Source organism: Procambarus clarkii, chromosome 89, assembly GCF_040958095.1.
Source record: "Procambarus clarkii isolate CNS0578487 chromosome 89, FALCON_Pclarkii_2.0, whole genome shotgun sequence".
Taxonomy (NCBI): Eukaryota; Metazoa; Arthropoda; class Malacostraca; order Decapoda; family Cambaridae; genus Procambarus; species Procambarus clarkii.
The window spans coordinates 4,402,099-4,419,136 of record NC_091238.1 but is presented as its reverse complement, the minus strand read 5'-3'; the positions used below and the strand labels follow the sequence as shown (position 1 = coordinate 4,419,136).

At 42.0% G+C, this 17,038-nt stretch overlaps 1 long non-coding RNA gene across 2 annotated transcripts; it reads right to left on the bottom strand.

The window, feature by feature from the left end:
• Positions 1-800: 800 nt before the first annotated feature.
• On the bottom strand, positions 801-15,535 carry LOC123773427 (uncharacterized). Of its 2 annotated transcripts, XR_011225764.1 has the most exons (6): positions 15,478-15,535; positions 11,679-11,932; positions 8,887-9,139; positions 8,342-8,423; positions 7,228-7,328; positions 801-6,626 (listed from the first exon to the last, which is right to left on the bottom strand). It is a non-coding gene; the product is annotated as an uncharacterized lncRNA (long non-coding RNA). The 2 variants fall into 2 exon arrangements; XR_011225765.1 differs by lacking the exon at positions 11,679-11,932 and having other exon boundaries at positions 15,478-15,522.
• Positions 15,536-17,038: the final 1,503 nt, after the last annotated feature.

The following is a 17,038-nucleotide window of genomic DNA, read 5'->3' as shown; positions in this document are numbered from 1 at the left end:
TGAGGGGGTTTACCATAACATAAAGGCTTAAAAAACTTCGACAGGCGCCCACCAAGCCCCCTCACGGCGACAACGGGCCGGATAGGGAGGTTATCTTGAGATGATTTCGGGGCTTTAGTGTCCCCGCGGCCCGGACCTCGACCAGGCCTCCACCCCCAGGAAGCAGCCCGTGACAGCTGACCAACACCCAGGTACCTAATTTACTGCTAGGTAACAGGGGCATAGGGTGAAAGAAACTCTGCCCATTGTTTCTCGCCGGCGCCTGGGATCGAACCCAGGACCACAGGATCACAAGTCCCGCGTGCTGTCCGCTCGGCCGACCGACTCCCATATAGAGGGGAAAGGGGGGATAGTCTTGAGGTAATTTGCAGTGGTTGAACCCCATGCACAGATACCGTATGTAAGATAGGGATAGATTAGTGTATAGTATAATGAGAGAAGAGTGAGAAACATAATATCTGATTTTAGAAAGTATACAGACCATTTTAAAACTTTTTTGGTTATGTGTTGTACGTGGGAGCTGAAGGTCAGTCTCTTGTTTGACCAGACCACACACTAGAAGGTGAAGGGACGACGACGTTTCGGTCCGTCCCGGACTATTCTTAAGTCGATTGTATTGATACAATCAACTTGAGAATGGTCCAGGACGGACCGAAACGTCGTCGTCCCTTCACCTTCTAGTGTGTGGTCTGGTCAAACTACTTCAGCCACGTTATTGTGACTCATCGCCTGCGTCAGTCTCTTGTCTATGTATAGGTTATATATGGACATAGGCCTATGTATTAATGTTTTTGTTTTTTCACAGTACAGTAGTAGCAGTTGGAATTTCTTCAAGGATCATACCATTTTCTATGGCCCGCTGTAAGACTAAGGGTTATCTAAGTGTATAGAAGTTTGCTACTGTATACGGATGCAGATCTAAGTGTCCTCAACAAAAGATAATGCAGCACTATAATTTGAGTATTTCAGGTATGTGAAAAAAAAAGAGTATTGAGGAAAGTACAGTAGTACCCTGGTAGACAGAGCTTAATGTGACAAGAGGCTATCTTGAGGTTATCTTGAGATGATTTCGGGGCTTTTTAGTGTCCCCGCGGCCTGGTCCTCGACCAGGCCTCCACCCCCAGGAAGCAGCCCGTGACAGCTGACTAACTCCCAGGTACCTATTTACTGCTAGGTAACAGGGGCATTCAGGGTGAAAGAAACTTTACCCATTTGTTTCTGCCTCGTGCGGGAATCTAACCCGCGCCACAGAATTAAGAGTCCTGCGCGCTATCCACCAGGCTACGAGGCCCCCTACGAGCCTCGTGGAGGCTCCACGAGGCTGCTGAAAAAAACAACCATCTTTACACTTTTCTCATTATTCCTTTATTTAAGTCCAATTATACCAATATCACATTTGCCAAACTAATTCACAAGTCTAAAAATACTCTGTCAGTATATTGTTTGTCTTCCAGTGAGTCCAGGACCAAATTATACAATGGTCCAGCAAGAAGTAGGAGTGTCCAACACTAAATTTGTGTTGAACACATTTATCTACACACTGCATGTCTTCTAAACTTAACTCTTTGCAGATTTTGATGATGCACAATCAGCTTATAGTTTTTAAGACATTGTTGTCACCTTGGATTAGACCTATTCACCCAATTTTGAGAGTTTCAGAAATTTCATCAGAGTCTAGGGCTCATCACCATTTGTTTCAAAACTGTAATATTCAAATTCAATTTAATTTTTTTATTCAAAAGAATGTGTGTACGAAGAACATAGTAGTAATGTAGAATTGTGGGGACATGAGTAACAAACTAATGAAGCCACTGCTACTCACAGCATTTCAGACAAAACTTAGGAGTGAAGGGGTAAACACTAAAGGGAGAAGCTAATAAAATTGAGAAAGTTCAAGAAAAAAAACAGCGATGAACGTAATGAAACGCCAGTTTCTGGATGAGCCCGCAGGCTCCCTGATGTTATATCATTGATCAAGTGCTATACTATTTGAGTGTGATCAGTCGCAGTGATCAACCTTGAGTGGTTGCAACCACAGAAAGCAACCACTTTGTAAGCCTACCAGGGACCATGAGCCAGAACCTGCCCCCCCCCCGACCAGGAGGCCTGGTCGACGACCGGGCCGCGGGGACGCTAAGCCCCGGAAGCACCTCAAGGTAAGGTAACCCCCCCCCCCTCAGAGAAGAGAAGGCCATGAACACTTTACATTAAAGTATGTCATTTTGTTATCGACCAGAAAAGGACCAAACATACCCAAAAGTATGCTTATCAAAATAAACCAGTCTAGTTAAAAATTGCGAGCTACGTCTTCACAAGCACAAAAAGAACTCTACCGAAAGCAAACAAGCAAACCCCCCCCCCTACCCACTCGTTAGCTCCAATCCCCCACAGGGGAGAAGGGGGAGCCGGCCTAGGCAAGTCAAGCCACAGCCCGTCCTCGCTTACAAAGATCCAATCTCGATAATCCAGCTGCCAAATCCCCTGTTAATGACTGAAAAGCAATTTACACACGACTCACAACTGATGACGGCCAAACACTTCCGGAACAAGGGGTTTCACTCACGTTCTGTGTTCGAACAACCATTCTATAAATGCTTCACCCACGTACTTCAAATACAAATAATCGCCAACAGAACCTAAACACCTAACCTAACCTACGCCTAACTATACATAAATTTGTTATGTATAATATTCATTTATACAAGAGAACAATCCAATTTTTAATACACAGTACATTAAAATTTATGAATGTGTCTGGGGAGGACAGCCGCTGCTTTAAACATCCTAGTGTGAAGACGGGTTGCAGGCTCTCACCACCCAGTTCTTTGAATGATGAAAACCACTGATCAGAGGGAGGGAGGTAGTCAGGGAGTCACTGGGGCTCACCCAGTACTGGTGTTTCATTACATTTAGTGCTGGTTTTCCGTGGGGAGCCCTGTCGGATCCCTAAAGCTAACTAGCAGTCTCCGTGGTAAGACACTCGCCTGGCGTTCCGCGAGCGCTAAGTCATGGGTTCGTATCCTGGCCGGGGAGGATTTACTGGGCGCAATTCCTTAACTGTAGCCTCTGTTTAACGCAACAGTAAAATGTGTACTTGGATGAAAAAACGATTCTTCGCGGCAGGGAATCGTATTCCAGGGACCCTTAGGATTAAGGACTTGCCCGAAACGCTACGCGTACTAGTGGCTGTACAAGAATGTAACTCTTGTATATATCTCAAAACTACCCACAGAGAAGGAAAACAGGGAAGAACCCGGGAGACGGCAGCCCTGCAGAGCTCAAGCCGACAATGACAGCCGGTCGCTTCAGAAGTCCCAAAGCAACACAAAGCAGCAGAGGGCCCGTGACAGACAATAGTCCCATAGAGGCAAGGACCATGACCGACCCCCAAAATCTCAAGTGCAAAAACCATCCAAAGACAGCCGAAAGAGCGGTACACCTCTGAACATCATGGGCACGGGAGCAAATTGAAGGCGGGCTAGACACTGCGGGCAACCTGAGATACACGAGCCCTGGAACATGAAGGAGTCGAGAATCCACGGGAAGGAATCGAGCGAGTGCGGTTGGGGCGCGAACGGCGTTGAGAACCCCTAGAGAGAGAGGGGTCAAAAGGCGCAGTAGTCACAACGAAAGACTTAGCCGCACCAGGGGACGAAGTGGTCACCACTGGGGGCTGGAGGCTCGACCCAACCACAGAGGGAGGGGAGCTGGGGGAAGAAGCCAGGACGGTCAAAGGAGGAGCAAGGTCGGGGCCCAACGCAGCAAGGGCTACAGAGCCCAGTCTTCCAATACAGGCCGACTCGGGGGCTTGGTCGCCCACCCCGAGCCCGAGAGGGTACAACGGAAACATTCAACGACAGAGACGAAAAGTGACAAATTCATCCACGAATGTGCCCCCATACCCACCATGGAGCCACAATTAGAGGCAGGACACCCAACAGGAAGCTATCGCCGATCATGGCGGGGCCTCCTAGGGGTGCGTCGTGAGTATACGCCCCACAAACGCCACCTTAAGAACCGTCAGTCCGTCGAGATCGGGTTCAGTGACGAAAGGAGGATTGACAAAAGGTTCTCCTCGCTCAGACGTTGGGTACTACTGTTCTACGGGTGCAAGAGCACCCGTAGAACAAGCACCCGGGCGCCAAAATAGAAGAAGTCCAAAGAAATAATCCAAAACAAGCAAAAGGTCGGCAGGAAACAACAAGCAGATAGGAGAAGGGGAGAAAAACGAAACATAAGGAAAAGGAAAAGTGATCCGGCACCATTGGAGAAGACAGCAGCAGGAGTGCAAGGCCAGAAAAGGACAGAGGACTGCCCAACGGAGCATCACACTCCGGCAGCCGTCCACCAAGCCCCCTCACGACGCCAACGGGCCGGATGGGGAGGGGGGGGCCCCAGCAAGATAAGGAGGGGGGGAAGGGGAAGAAAGGAATAACCACGACAGTTATCACGACGAGCACCAAGCATCGGCTCCCAGAGACAAAGTGGTGAAACCTAAACAGAAGTTGGAGTTCATGGGAGTTGGCATAAAACCCATGAATATTCCATTGAGGAATTGACATTATCAAAAAAATAAAAGGACAGCAACAGAACAAAGGTAAATAACACAGCATATTAAAAAAGCTAAAGATCAGAATAAGGTTTAGCGGGCCATGGGTTAACTTAGTAAGAATGGAGGGAAAAAAAGAGTAAGACACCAGAGGCAGATTGACAGGGTTCAGGGAGGGGGGGGCTGTCAAGGCCAGGAGGATAGGGGGTAGAAACTCTAGGTCAGCGACCAAGAGGAAATTTGGCCAAAATAAACTTCCACATTAGGGACAGGGGGGCCCCAACCAATAAAATGGGGAGTAAGCAATAGTTATGGGGCGAGGAAGAAAGGAATGCCGTCTCTTTTCTTACCCGCAGGGGGAGGAGGATGGAGAGGAGCCAGGCTTACGTTTCTGACGGACAGGTGTTCCAGTAACATCGTACTGGCCGACTGACTAGGGTCTTAAGTGAAGAATGGGAGTGAACAACATCAAGATTGCTGGGAGGATGATGGACATCAGCCTGGACAGACAGGCGACGTGGAGGGCCAAGAGGTAGTGGGGAGGGACAGGAAGGATCGGGGAAAACGAAATGACTTGGCAGACACGGTAGGAAAGGGGGGGGAATCCAGAAGGAGATTCACGAGAGACCTTCCGACCCAGGACGTAAAGGAACAGGGAAGGTGGTGGGCATGTTCGGGTCCAAGGCCTAGAAATGGTTGTGGGACAAAGGTGGGAAGGACGAGAGGTAGAACAACGTGCGAGCATAAGATACGCCAGTGAAGGGGTGGACACTGCAAACCGTGTCTTTGCCTCGGGAAAAGTCAAATGATCCTGGTGTTTCAAGTTAAGGACTACTTCAAGCTTTGAGTCGATACACGTGCGAGAGAATGTAGGGTGGGCCTCGCCGCAATGCAGGTAGCGAGCCCGGGGGATATGAGCAGTCTTAGAGTGGCTATCGTCCCCACACATGGGGCAGAGAGAAACGAAGACTTGTGCATTTGAGGGCACCGTGCTCGAACTTGCCTCACTTATTACAATGAGTGAAAGGGGGGGGGGGATGTACTCTTCAACAGGGCACCTGGCACCAGCAAGAATGATAGGTGGCTAAAGGGTCTATCAAAAGTGAGGTTTGTTTTTTAAAATCAATGTGTCTGTTTTACAAGATCATTGAATGTGAAATTATGAAAGATTGTCACCTTGCAGATGTGAAGTGAAACTAATCTGACAGTTGTGCGTTTACCCCCCCCCTACTCTACGTCACGACAACGACAGCCAGAAAGGGAGATGGACCTCATTTAGTAGAAAACTTATCACTAATATCTACAGTATGGGCAATGATAATCTATACAATTGTGTTCTATTAACATTTTTTCAACTTTTAGCTTATGTACACCTACATTAAGTATCCTAATATACATGAACTTTGGTAAAGACTTGTTATAATGCCTTGTATACTTTAAGTTTGATCTTGGCGACTATATTACCAACAGGTAATATATAAATTAGATTTTAACTACCTTCAAATACAAAAATTTTCTATAATAGAGTCATTATAAAATCGAAAACCAATATAATAACCACCCTTTCACCAAGTTATGATAATTATTCTAATTAACACAATGTTGTACAATATTATAACTACAATATTTTCCAAAACATTTATTCAACTTGCCGACTTTAATGCAACAGGAATCTATCTTATCAATGTGGAGCGGTGATTATTCCTTCAATCCCATGCACCACACTACAAACTTGCAACCAACGTTTCTAAGTTACGTTTGGCTTTAACAACTACAGCCAAGTTGGGAAAAAAACTGCCTTGCATCACCTTGTTGCTCAAACAAGATAAACTGCCCAGAACACCAATATATTTATAATCTAGTAACAAGTAAATTTGTAGTCAAGACACAGATGGTGCCAAGAACCTTATTAAACATTCCAAAAACACTGAAAAAAGCTCGTTTCAATAAAATTAGAGAAAACTAAAATACCACAATTTATCACTATTTACAATAAGTGACTTCAACTAACCCAGAGTTTTTAATAAAATTTAATTTCAATACATTGCAACAGCCATTTCAGATAATGCGTCTCCACCTGTCAAGAGAAAATATTAATGCATTTTAGTATACTTTGTTACTATTAAGCTTACAAATTATGAACTTAAGTACTTTAATATTCATAAAGTGCTCTCAGTATAACAAGTCGCATTAGAAAGTTTATGAACCTTACAATAACATTTGCACACCAAACCAAAAGATACAAATTAAAATAATTTCATAATAAATTTGACCATGCAAGGGAAAGTTTCAAGAATCTAGTAACATTGCACTGATCAATGTCACATTTACCACTAATCTCACCCCTTAGTCTGACATTTAACATCTGACGGCCATTATGGTGTGTGTAATGAACATTTTAACAACCATTTAATTTTTATTATGCAACATAGCTAAAAAATTACTGAACTACCAATAAGGACAAGTTATGAACTGCCTTAGCTACCTCATCCCTTGTTGGATTTTACCTCAATAAATTTATTTCAATGAACTTTGATTTTCCTCAGCCAATGGATCACCTAAGACTTTTGTACTTCATTGACAATAGAGTATATTTACTACAGAGACTATCGAGCCTGTATATCGAGTAGAGATTAATCATTACAGTGGCCAGTTTTCCATAAGTAAAACAAGATTACCTCTTAAAATAACAGCAGCCTACAGCTTGGGGGTTACATCAAGAAGAGCAATTTGAACGTTTGTCTTTACTACTCCAACAGGTATGGCCACAGTCAACTTTCTGGAAATATTCACTCAAATTTATAACAAAATTGTGGACCATAATTATTAAACTGCAGTACCACATTCATTGTGCATCAATGTTAATTGATAATTATACAATTTAGTATTAGTAGAATCAATTTTGTTGTCTATGCCAAGATACTAGATTATAAACCTAATCATTGTCATGCCCTTTAAGACTGAATACGTTAATGCTAAATTACAATAGGCACAACTTACAACCTTTAAAGTATTTTGACAAGGAAATATATATGGGTTTCACAACTCACAAGGGAGATACAAGCCTATGCTACACTTTAATTTAATTTTAAATAAATAAAAGTTATATTACCTAATTATTTACAACTTCCCAAGACCGAAGCTGGAAGATTCACCTCATGCTGTCAATCTTAGGAAACAGGTGCAAATTCTCGCAATATAAAAAGTAGCATTGGCATAATTAATAAAACTACATTTCACAATAGTAAAGACTGACCGACTACACAAATCTCCCTGGAACTACCAAACTGATTAATTTTATCTAAATTTAATGGAACAATTGCCTACTTTTGTAAGTACACTTTGCTCTGGTTATTTTATGGTATCTAAAGTAGGATTCAGTCACCATTTCCATTAAATATTTAAAGTGTTGGTTCCCCCAAAATTATATAAACAAGGCTATCATGCAAATTTACTTTGCAAATTAAGCTCCTAATATAGGAGCTCCAGCAACTCTGGATTTTTTTAAAGCTTTCCACACCTACCACACTACTGGTAAGTTAAAGCACATTTAATAACTTACAATGGATAAAAACCAATAGTTTAAAAATAGTGAAAAGGTCTTACAAATTACTAAACGTCGCAGAACCATATATTCTATTTTTTGGCCTGACTTAAGGATGTTAATTCATGTTAAAGTGAAGGGTATGAAGCCCATACAAATATGGTCATCAACACATGTAATTTGAAGACAAGCTAATTTAAAACTAAAGCTTAACATGTGCAGCATAACATAAATGCTAAAAATATTACCTTGCCGTAGATCACGAGGACTAAGTCACAATCACCAATCATAATTGCACGAGTGGTAGCTTCAGTGAGAAAAACCAACACCCTGAAAATATAAGTTTACACTTTAGAAATCAGTTATACAACACTCATTCGCCCAACTAATCATACCAAGGCATGGACACTTTACCGATTTTATCTGCTTTAGAGGATATTTAATACCAGGCAATAAGTCCTTTATGAAACTGCTATTAATAAAAACGGTACATTGCAAGTCAGACAGGATGGTACCAATTTCTTCACACTGAAAATCTATAAGTTTGCAAAAACTGTCAAGAACAATAAGTTGAGTGCAACATTAAAATGGTTTAAAGACACTACAATGCAGAACAAAACTAGAGATGCTTCCCCCACCCACAGTTACAATCCAATGGAACTGTCCCACTAAAGCCACGAGTGCCAAGCTATGCCGCCGTTTAAGATAAAGCTTTACAAAATAAGGAAATGGAAAAGAGGGGGTACCCGAGAAACTGCCAAGGGGGGGGGGGGGGAGGTCAGATTATCTGTACCTTTTACAGTTTAGTGTAGACTTTTCCTCCCCACAGGATCTGGGTCTTGTCTACTCCAACGTCGGCCAGAGTTGGTGCCGGCTGCTGTTTAGAATGGGTGCCATCTCATGCTATACATTACTTCAGGAAACTAGTGCCTCACTCTTCGCCATAGGGTACATCAGCTCAGGACCACACATGTTGGGAGGCAGTCAAAGACTAGCCAGTCAACAACTTGGGCTGGAGAGCTGTAGCAGCCGAAACAATTTACCACCTGCAAATACAATTTAATTAAAGACTAACAAAAATGGCAAATTTTAGGAATATTTTGAGTAAATTTATGCAGGACCAAAGAAATGAAATTCACTCAAAACATTTAAACACAAAGTGGATCAGTTTTCAAATGGGGCACCAGAAGGCAATTTAGCAATCTTTAGTAAATACAGATAAAATATTTGTTAAAAATACTAATCTCTGTCATTGTCCTTTATTTGACCTGTCAGTTTTTAATGGACCTATCCTTTCCCTAGTCTTAGTTCGATATAATTTAAAATACCCTTTAGAATTTTACTTTACTTGCTCTGCTATGCGAACTTCATAGTTTTTTTTGCTTTCCTTATCTAACATTTCTAACCAGTTTTATGAATTCCGTTCTAAAGTGACCTCCCCATTTTTAATCCTTTTGTACCAAGCTCTCTTTACCTATAAGGTTCTTTAAATTCTTTGTTATCCACTTTGGGTCATTAGTATTTGATCTATTCAATTTGTATGGTATACTACATTCCTGTGCTTTGTTTAGAATATTCTTAAACAATTTATATATTAAATCTACATCGAAATCCCCTTTTACGTCACCTATTGCTGGGTTCATGTCTCCAAGACCAGCCCACACCCAAGACTTCCCAATCTATTTGACCCAAAAAATTTTAGGCTATTAAAATCCGCTTTCCTAAAATCTGGCACTAACAAAATTTTCTCCTACAGGTCTATTCCATTCTATGCTAAATCTGACTTCTCTGATCACTGTTCCCTAGCTCACTCCCTATTTCGATGTCATTAATTTGTTTCCCTGTTAGTTAACACTAAATCTAAAATATTTTCCCGCGTTGGTTCCTTAATGTGTTGCGTAAGAAAACAATCTTCAATTCTAGAATATCTTCTGCTTCACTATTCCGTTTTGTTCAACCAGTTTATTTCACTAAAGTTAAAGTCACCCATGATAAATACTGTTAGATCTAGAAGCTCTAGATATTTCATCCCAGCTTTGCTTCCATTCTGTCTAAATTTGGTTGCCAATATATAACTCCTATTATAATATTTGCTTTCTTTTAATTCTATCCAAATAGTTTGCGGGTGGCTCAGTTTTTATTCCCTCTGAGACTACATTTCAAATTGTCCCCAACATACATGGCTACTCCCCCTCGTCTAATATATCTGATATAGTTTAAATCCATTTATTTTATGTTCAGCTAATAGTCCTCTATTTTCACATTTATCCATGTTTCGGCATGTGCAATAATCTTTTTTTCTGTGCAGACAAGAGCATTTAATTCGTTAATTTTATTTCTTAGACTTCTACTGTTAGTGCAATATACCCTAAGTGAATTGTTATTTTGAGGCCCTTTTCTTTCCCTGATCATTTTGCCAATTCTTTTCTCCCACGAACACAAACTTTTATTACCTCCTTCCTCCAAATCAATTCCCATAACACTACTAACAGTTTAAACCCAAACAAACACCTCTAACCACTGGTTCCAACGAGTTTGCAACAACCCCAGCCCTCGATAGATGCACCCCATCATGAGCACACATTTCATTTCTTCCATAGAAGTGTTTCCAGTTGTCTATTTAAGATATTGCATTTGATTTGCAATATCTTTCCAGCCGGCAAGTGACACCAAGTAGCCTCAACATCTATTCATTACCCACTCCCTTTCTTTGAAGGGACATAGGATCAGGATTCCTCCCTTGCTCCTAACTAATTCAATGGCTGTCCTGAATCTATTAGTTCCTCACTCCAACATCATTACCCTCTGCACTAATACAAATAATGGGTTTGTTCCCATTTCCCGTCATATCATTCATGTTTCCAATAATATCACCAATTCCAGCTCCCGGATAGCAAACCCTTAATCTGTTCCTCCTATCTCTGGCACAAAACGTTCTGTCTAAATACTTCACCTGGGAATCTCCCAACCAAAATTCGCGTTGGTACCCAATAAAACCAGCAGACTTCTAGATGTTACTACTGCTCGGCTTAGACTGTTACAAGTATCTCTGGGAATTCTCATTATCTGCTGATGTAGACCTGACCAAATGTAAACTGTCAACAAAATTATTCGCACACCCTCCGTCACTGTGATGGAGTGCCGAAAGATACGTGAATTTAGAGACAATTCTATAACCAATGTTCCAGCGATGTGTCAATATTTCATTCAAAATGATCTGCTACCAGAAATTTTAGCCAAATATCCCCAGTTTGCTAACTGTAGGTAGTAACTAAGTGATTGTAACCTATCCACCGCTTCCCACTGGATGGGGGGCGGTGTGCAGGACAAACAACTTGTGACACTAGCTCTCCACATATGTCAGTTGCTTAATTTAGAAGCTGTACTTTAGGTCGATCTCGAACCCATTGTTGATGTGATGACATTGAATTTTGTAACTAGCTCATCAAGATTTTAACTTGCTTAGCTAAATGAATTGTGGGGTTCAGTCCCTGAGCCCATTATGTGCCTCTGTAACCCTTTCCACTACCGCCCACAAGATGGGTATGGGGTGCATAATAAATGAACTAAACTAATTAAAACTACCTCCTTAACTTTCTGAGCAGCCTGAGGGGTCTGCGCTTCGCTGCTCCTACCGATTTCCGTTTCGAGTGAACTGCAGGCTCACCACAGCACTTGTCGTCCAACACGGCAAATGAATTTGCTGTCCTTAGGGCGTCTGTAGGCAGCCTTGTCAAGGTCTTCAAGACCCCTGTCCTTAACGACTATCCACGACGAGGTCTTGTTAATATTGGTCTCCTCCGTTTCTTCCCGACGTTTCAGCCGTTTCAGCTGTCGTTCTGTAAGTAAGGAGTGCTGTAAACTAGATTACCAAGATTAAAGCTTTGGTATGGTGATGCAATACCTATTTAACTTCAGTCAACAGTATACATTGTTATCAACTTTGGCTGTCACTATGGAAATATTTTAATTAACTTTCTAGTTAATAGCCATATTAGCTTCCGATTAAAACTAGGCCTAAGCAGGTTAGAAAATAAGAATGAAGGCAACTTCAGAAGGGCTGTTGCCCATACAATGCAGCTCCTTATATCCACCCACTTATACTGAACAATTTACCTACGCTTGAAACTATCTAGGGATCACAAATCACAACGTGATGCATTAGATGAACAAATCCACAAAGGCCGTGAAGAGGATTCTAACCTGCGTCCGAGAGCATCCCAGACGCTGCCTTAATCGATTGAGCTACGACATGGTAAAAGATTTTACCATGTGCTCAGTCTATTAAAGCAGAGTGATGCTCTTTGACGCAGGTTACAATCCTCATCACGGCCCTTGTGGATTTATCTAGAGATCCCACTTCCACATTGTTACGCGTTAATTTGTTCAACCAAAACCCTTTTGTCGAACTAGTATTTACCCAGGTCTTTCCTAAAGCTAAACTATCCGATTCATACCCTTTGTTTCGGGGTCGTCTTGTGCATACTCTTAATACCCCATTAATATTCCCTTATGTCCATTTGTCCACTTTTTCACCTATCATGTCACTAATTTTGCCTTTTTAGAGGCATGCATTTATGCCTTTTCAATCTTCTCATACAACACTTTTCCAATTTGTGGGGTTAACTCATCCTACGTTGAATGCATTATTTTATAGCCGTTCTATAGCATGCCAACCAGAACTGCATCACCTAAATGGGGCTTTAACAAGAGCAAGATACCTGGAGAATACCAGGCATTTTATTACTAGTGCTTTGACAAATCACCGTCCCATTTGCCCCAATTATGAACATTTATGCATTTTTTATCAAACTCTGGTCCCTCTTTTAATCCACACCATCTAGCTCTTATCTGTACTATCATTTCCTAGCCTCAAAACCTTGTATTTGTCAGCATTAGACTGCATCTGGCAATTATACCATTTGAAAACCATCCTCTCTAAGTGATAGCAAGTATCTCTTTCCCGATTTTTTTTTTTTTTTTTGCAATTCTGCAATTATTCCTGCTCCAACATCTTCAACCGAGGTCCCAGAATAGCCTTGAGGCACCAACAATATTTCCTTTAACACCATTTATACTAACCACTTTGGTATAGCAATGCTCTAGACTTCATACACCACCCAATATTTTGAGCCTTTATCATTTTTTTCCCATTTGGCACTATCAAAAAAAGTTTTGCTAAAGTCATGGTACACATCACAAACCTTATCACTATTTCATCAACTATGCAAGTGTTACATCATTAACAGCTAATAGTAAAACTATGCAATTTATGTATGATTTTTCCAAGAGGAATACAAGTATTTGTAGTTTTAAGATTAAAGCAACTTCCCACAATAGACTAAGCTAATTGGCCGTTAATTTGACAAGGAAATTAAACCTTACCTTGATGTGCTTCCGGGGCTTAACGTCCCCGCGGCCCGGTCGTTGACCAGGCCTCCTGGTTGCTGGACTGATCAACCAGGCTGTTCGACTTGGCTGCTCGCAGCCTGACGTATGAGTCACAGCCTGGTTGATCAGGTAACCTTAGAATAATTTATAAAAAAAATCCTTTCAAATTTTCGTTTTCCTTTGAAACTGGTACCACATTAGTACCTTCACACGTCTAGTACTGCCTGACTAATAAGTGATAAACCTCTCAAAGCTGCCCTTTTTTTAAGCACCCTGGCAAAAACTATCAGACTAGTTACCATTTGTTTAAATAAACCACCATCCTCCCTGGTAACTGCTGAATTAGCCAACCTGTACTCCCAAAGTCTTGTTCGGCTGATAATGTTTACTAAATACAGAATAAAAACCTAGTTATCTCCGTTATCACTTCTGACAGTTTTAGATAGACCTCAAACTTTCCCTAATCTATTTGATACATGACCTTTTGTCTTTGTCCTTAACCGAGAAGTACACTTAAAAACTCCAGCCGCACGTTAGGCGTAATTAAAGGGACGGCCTCTGCTGAAGAGGCTTTTTAAAAGCTCAAAACAATCAGATTAAGCGTCTAACGTGGTTGCTAGGACATGTTCCCACATAGGTATAAGCCTATGAAACCGCCGAAGCCGTACTGTTTAAACCGCTTTCAAAAGTGCGGGAATTGTCAAGACCATGACTATATGGCCTTTCCAAGGTCACTAAGGGTTCTGGCACTTTTTTTTAATTTTGCCCGAGGGGCGAGTTTATTGGGCAGCGTCACTCATCTGTAAGTGGACACCGCCATAGTGACAGTATTGGGCAGCGTCACTCATCCTGTGAGTGGACACCGCCATAGTGACAGTATTGGGCAGCGTCACTCATCTGTAAGTGGACACCGCCATAGTGACAGTATTGGGCAGCGTCACTCATCTGTAAGTGGACACCGCCATAGTGACAGTATTGGGCAGCGTCACTCATCTGTAAGTGGACACCGCCATAGTGACAGTATTGGGCAGCGCCACTCATCCTGTGAGTGGACACACCGCCATAGTGACAGTATTGGGCAGCGCCACTCATCTGTAAGTGGACACCGCCATAGTGACAGTATTGGGCAGCGCCACTCATCCTGTGAGTGGACACACCGCCATAGTGACAGTATTGGGCAGCGCCACTCATCCTGTGAGTGAACACACCGCCATAGTGACAGTATTGGGCAGCGTCACTCATCTGTGAGTGGACACACCGCCATAGTGACAGTATTGGGCAGCGCCACTCATCCTGTGAGTGGACACCGCCATAGTGACAGTATTGGGCAGCGTCACTCATCTGTGAGTGAACACACCGCCATAGTGACAGTATTGGGCAGCGCCACTCATCCTGTGAGTGGACACCGCCATAGTGACAGTATTGGGCAGCGCCACTCATCCTGTGAGTGGACACACCGCCATAGTGACAGTATTGGGCAGCGCCACTCGTCCTGTGAGTGGACACCGCCATAGTGACAGTATTGGGCAGCGCCACTCATCCTGTGAGTGGACACACCACCATAGTGACAGTATTGGGCAGCGCCACTCATCCTGTGAGAGGACATACCGCCATAGCAGCATGTACAACACTCGCCTAGAGGAAGAAAACCCGCTGGGTTCATCCTGTCACTTGTACCTAGACACAGCTGGAACTTTCCTTAACTGTCAAGTTAACAGCTCTTCAAACGAAGATTAACATCCATCAACCCTAAAAAAGCTTAAGTTATTCCGCAAGATAACGATCTGAGCAATTATGTTTCAAACCGTATGTAGCTTACACAGGTAATTTACTTTTATCTACACAATTTCCCTCCCCCCCCCCCCCCTTTATATTACTAGCGATACCCATTAAATAAATCTCAAAAAAACCTAACTAAATAGCCTAAAATTGGTTATTAGCACAAATGAATTACAAAGACGCGCTTTAAAAAGCTACAAGACTCGCTACTTACCCGCTAGTCTACCACACTGGCCAACACACCCTCGTCCAACACAATACAAACAGTTACTACCGATCTTGGCCCGCAACAAGCCTCACATCACTTACTTTGTCCAGAAACATATATAGACTAGCAACTGACCATAACACTCATGTATTGGATATAGAATAACGCGGGGTTAATGTGTAGTGCTGCTGTCAAAATATAGATGGCGCACACCCTAATGGTCATGCCAATGGACTCACCTAGTTGTGCTTACGGGGCTGAGCTTCGACTATTTCTGCCCGAAACGCTTTGCGTAATAGTGGCTTTAGGCTTTATATATACTAGCTCTATCAATAAATCCATCAATGTTTGTATCTCACAGTGTATGTATGTACTTTACCTGAATAAACATTTTGATTCTGATTTTGATTTTTGATTTTGATATTTGGTCCCGCCCCTCAGCTGTCAATCAATTGGTGTACAAGCTCCTGAACCTGTATCATGAACCTGAACCTTATATTCTTATATAACATCATTATGTTATATAAGAACATACGAATTAAGGTAACTGCAGAAGGCCTATTGGCCCATACGAGGCATCTCCTATTTATAACCACGCAATATCCCACCCACATACATGTCAAATTCAAAATTCAAATTTTTATTCGGGAAAAGTACATACATAGATGATGTCTACTCAGTCTCAGTCGCATATAGTCCTGGGGACCATTCAGGCTTGTTCGCATAGATCAGGGGTCTCCAAACTATGGCCCGCGGGCCACATCCGGCCCGCCACATAATTTCATCCGGCCCTCCAAACAAATCCCTGTGTGGTGGCCTTGAAAAAATAATTATCGTACGAATGGCATCGCAGAATTATTCAAAGCTGGGGCTGCTGACGGATGGCGCTCAACCCGAGTCAGTTTTCCTCTCTCTCGATAGTGTGACGCACAGATACTAATACTGGTAGGTATGTGTTGTGCATTACAACCAATCAGTTGTGTATAACTGTATATTGTGGGGATGGAGGGCGAGTGGGGCTTCGCTGCTTCCGTTTCAGGGAGCACAAACACTGTACAATATTCTTTTCTCTGTACTTTGACAATGCCTTTATCTTAGTTATACAAAATAGCAATAATACTATTGTAGCCAAAAATATTGCATGTTTAAAATAGTTAAAATGGTAACCATTAAGTTTATCAACGAAAGCTGTTGCCATAATATTTACCACTTTATAATAATATGCTATGCTTTTTAACACCACATACAAGCTGTTTTTTTCCTGTAGAATTTATTTCATTTATTTTACCCTTATGTTTTCAGATATGGAAAAGATAAAGAAAAGAAAAGTGGACAGTGAGTGCCGTCGGTTCAATGACGAATGGAAGATAAAGTACTTTTTTGTGATAGCAAATGATAAAGCTTTATGCATAATATATAGAGACAGTGTTGCTGTTCTGAAGGAATACAATATTCGTCGGCACTATGAATCTAAACATGGCTCAAGTTATTCTCACATCACAGGAGCAGAACGCACTAAAAAGTTTGAATCATTTCAGCACAGTCTGCATTCTCAACAAGCTGTTTT